At 47.2% G+C, this 4373-nt stretch overlaps 1 pseudogene across 1 annotated transcript in view; it reads left to right on the top strand.

The window, feature by feature from the left end:
* The window catches only part of LOC116544166, a 4397-nt pseudogene extending 821 nt beyond the window's left edge, over nucleotides 1-3576 (top strand). The window contains exons 2-3 of the transcript XR_004265846.1: nucleotides 1513-1862; nucleotides 2181-3576. The product of XR_004265846.1 is annotated as a ribonucleoside-diphosphate reductase subunit M2 pseudogene (transcript). The remainder of the gene's footprint in view (nucleotides 1-1512; nucleotides 1863-2180) is intronic.
* Nucleotides 3577-4373: the final 797 nt, after the last annotated feature.

Genomic DNA, 4373 nt, shown 5'->3' with positions numbered 1-4373 from the left:
ACACCCCTACACTCATACACCCCACAGACACACCCTATACACCCCACACACACTCACACATCCCATACACCCCCACACACACACTCCACACACACACACCTCACAGACACTCACACACCCCACACACATTCACACACCCCACAGACGCAACCCACACACTCACACACCCCACACACACTCACACACCCCACACACACTCATACACCCCCCACACACACCCCCCCACATACACTCACACACCCCACACACACTCACACACCCCACACACACTCACACGCCCTGCAGGCACACCCCCCACACACACACTCACAAACCCCCTGCAGTCTCAGCTCACTTCAGCCTCGATGTCCTGGGCACAAGTGAACCTCCAGCGTTAGCCTCTTGAGTAGCTACAGATGTGCACCTCAATACCTGGCTAAATTTTTAAGTTTTTTAGAGATAAGTTCTTGCTTGTTGCACGGGCTGGCCTCAAACCCCTGGCCCCAAGCAGTCCTCCTACCTCAGCCTCCCAAAGTGCTGGAATTGCAGAACTGAGCCACTGCAACTGGCCTGATTTTAAAGAAAAAGATTGGCTCGGTGCGCGGTGGCTCATGCCTGTAATCCCAGCACTTTGGGAGGCCGAGGTGAGTGGATCAACCTGAGGTCAGGAGTTCGAGACCAGCCTGACTAATACGGTGAAACCCTATCTACTAAAAATACAATAATTAGCTGGGCATGCTGGTGTGCACCTGCAGTCCCAGCTACTCGGGAGGCTGAGACAGGAGAATCACTTGAACCTGGGAGGTGGAGGTTGCAGTGAGCCGAGATCGTGCCACTGCACTCCAGCCCGGGCAAGACAGAGCAAGACTTCGTCCGAAAAACAAAAAACTAAAAACAAAGAGAGAAAAGAAAAAGAAAAAATTTTTGAGGTAAAACTCACATAACACAGAATCCATCATTTTAACTATTTTAAAGTGTACAATTCCGTGGTGCTTAATACACTTACAGTGTTGTGCTTCCATCAGCAGTAACCGGCTCCAGAACATGTGCATCACATGGAAAGGAGACCTGCAGCCCTTACGCAGTCACCCCTCATTTCCTCCTCCCTTCATTCCCTGACAGCCATTCATCTTCTTTCTGTTTTTATGGATTTACCTACTCTGGCCATTCCATATAAATGAAATCATACCATATGGAATATTTTATGTCTAGCTTCTTTCGCTTAGCATACTATTTTTATAAACTTATCCACGTCACAGCATGTATCAGTATTTCCTTACTTTTTATGTCTGAATAATATTCCATTATGGGTAGACCACATTTTGTGTATCCATTCATTTGCGTTGTTTCCATCTTTTGGCCATTACAGCAATTACAATGTACTGCTAAGACCATTTGTGCACAAGAGTTTGTCATCGGCTCCTCTGGGATACACACCTAGGAGTGGGAATGCGGGGTAATTCAATGTTAAACCTTTTGGGGAATCACCACATTGTTTTCCACAGCAACTGCACCGTCTTGCGTACCCACCAGCAGTGTACAAAGCTTCCCAGCCGCCCGGCCCCGACTGCCAGCTCTCCTTCGTCGCGCCGCCACCGTGCTCTCCTTCCGCGTCCCGCTCGCGCCCATCCCGGACCCGCAGCAGCTGCAACTCTCGCCGCTGAAGGGGCCCAGCCTGGTCGACGAGGAGGACACGGCCCCGGCCCTGAAGGAGACCCGCGCCCTGGCCAGCAAGACCGCGAGGAGGATCTTCCAGGAGCCCACGGAGCCGAAAACTAGAGCGGCCCCGCACGGAGAGGCGGATGAGCCGCTGCTGAGAGAAACCGCGCCGCTTTGTCATTTTCCCCATCGAGTACCACGATATCTGGCAGGTGTATAAGAAGGCGTTGGGCCGGGCGCGGTGGCTCACGCCTGTCATCCCAGCACTGTGGGAGGCCGAGGCGGGTGGATCACGAGGTCAAGAGATCGAGACCATCCTGGTCAACATGGTGAAACCCCGTCTCTACTAAAAATACAAAAATTAGCTGGGCGTGGTGGTGCGTGCCTGTAATCCCAGCTACTCGGGAGGCTGAGGCAGGAGAATTGCCTGAACCTAGGAGGTGGAGGTTGCCGTGAGCTGAGATCGCGTCATTACACTCCAGCCTGAGTAAAAAGAACGAAACTCTGTCTCAAAAAGAAACAACAACAACAACAAAAACAAGACGGAGGCCTCCTTTTGGACCGCCGAAGAGGTGGACCCGTCCAAGGACATTCGGCACTGGGAATCCCTGAAGCCCGAGGAGAGACACTTTATATCCCACGTTCTGAGTTTCTTTGCAGCAAGTGACGGCATAGTAAATGAAAACTTAGTGGAGCGATTTAGCCAAGAAATTCGGATTACAGAGGCCCGCTGTTTCTATGGATTCCAAATTGGCATGGAAAACATACATTCTGAAATGTATAGTCTCCGTATTGACACGTATATAAAAGATCGCAGCGAAAGGGAATTTCTCTTCAATGCCATTGAAACGATGCCTTGTGTCAAGAAGAAGGCAGACCGGGCCTTGCGCTGGACTGGGGACAAAGAGGCTACCTATGGTGAACTGCCTTTGCTGCAGTGGAAGGCGTCTTCTGTTCTGGTTCTTTAGCTTCCATATTCTGGCTTAAGAAACGAGGACTGATGCCTGGCCTCACATTTTCTAATGAACTTTTTAGCAGAGATGAGGGTTTACACTGTGATTTTGCTTGCCTGATGTTCCAACACCTAGTACACAAACCATCAGAGGAGGGAGTAAGAGAAATAATTATCAATGCTGTTCGGATAGAACAGGAGTTCCTCACCGAGGCCTTGCCTGTGAAGCTCATTGGGATGAATTGCACTCTAATGAAGCAATACATTGAGTTTGTGGCAGACAGACTTATGCTGGACCTGGGTTTTAGCAAGGTTTTCAGAGTAGAGAGTCCATTTGACTTTATGGAGAATATTCCACTGGAAGGAAAGATTAACTTCTTTGAGAAGAGAGTAGGCGAGCATTAGAGGATGGGAGTGGTGTCAAGTCCCACAGAGAATTCTTTTACCTTGGATGCTGACTTCTAAATGAACTGAAGATGTGCCTTTATTTTGCCGAGTTTTTTTCCATCTCATGAAAAAATCAGCTAAAGTGTTATCAATTAGCTACACCATGCATTGTCCGTAATGTTCATTAACAGCGTCTTTAAAACTGTGTAGCTACCTCACAACCAGTCCTGCTTATTTATAATGCTGGTGCTATCACCTTTTGCTAGCAGGCTGGCTGGCTGTGACTTACCATAGCAGTGACAGTGGCAGTCTTCTTGGCTTTAAAGTGACGGATGACCTTCTAGTGAGCTTGACACAGCAGGATTAAACATTTCATTTAACCAGCACAGGCAGTTGAAAGACGCAGCCTTGCTGCTTCAATGCAGATTTTAATATTTCCTTAAATATAAAACTGGCACTGTACAAACAAACATTGTTTGTACTCAAAAGATGATAATAGTTTGATTTGTTTGGTTTCTATACCAAATACAAAGCATTCTCCTGACCACTAACAGGAGCCAATTCACAATTCACTAAAGGACTAAAGTAAGTTAAACTTGTGTAGACTAAGCATGTAATCTCTAACTTTTATTTTCATGAATTAAAATACTCATTAACAACAAAAAAAAGCTTCCAAGTTTTCCACATTTTTCTTTTTTTTTTTTTTATATCTTTTTTTTTTTTTTTTTTTTTGAGACGGAGTTTCGCTCTTGTTGCCCAGGCTGAGTGCAATGGCGCGATCTCGGCTCACCGCAACCTCCGCCTCCTGGGTTCAGGCAATTCTCCTGCCTCAGCCTCCTGAGCAGCTGGGACTACAGGCACGCGCCACCATGCCCAGCTAATTTTTTGTATTTTTAGTAGAGACGGGGTTTCACCATGTTGACCAGGATGGTCTCGATCTCTTGACCTCGTGATCCACCCGCCTCGGCCTCCCAAAGTGCTGGGATTACAGGCTTGAGCCACCGCGCCCGGCCCCCAGTTTTCCACATTTTTACCAATGCCTGTTATTCCCCCTGCTCCACCATCCTGGTAGGTGTGAAGAGGTACCTCATTGTGGTTTTGATTTCCTGTCCCTAAGGATTAATGATGTTGTACATCTTTTCCTGTGCTTATTGGCCACTTCAATATTTTCTTTGGAGAGATGTCTATTTAAGTCCTTTGCCCATTTTTAAATTGGGTTGGTTGGTTTTTTTGTTGAGTTGTGAGGGTTCTTCCTCTATCCTGGATCCTAGCTGTTTATCAGCTATATGCTTTGCAAATATGTTCTCCTATTCTGTGGGTTGCCTTTTCACTCTCTTGATAGGGTTCTCTACTGCATATACATTTTTAATTTGGCGAAGTCCATGTTATTTTTTCT

The sequence above is a fragment of the Sapajus apella genome, unplaced genomic scaffold, assembly GCF_009761245.1.
Source record: "Sapajus apella isolate SASKATOON/1434 unplaced genomic scaffold, GSC_monkey_1.0 scaffold208, whole genome shotgun sequence".
In the NCBI taxonomy this organism is placed as follows: Eukaryota; Metazoa; Chordata; class Mammalia; order Primates; family Cebidae; genus Sapajus; species Sapajus apella.
Note: the sequence above shows the minus strand (reverse complement) of the source record. Positions and strands in the feature narration are given on the sequence as shown.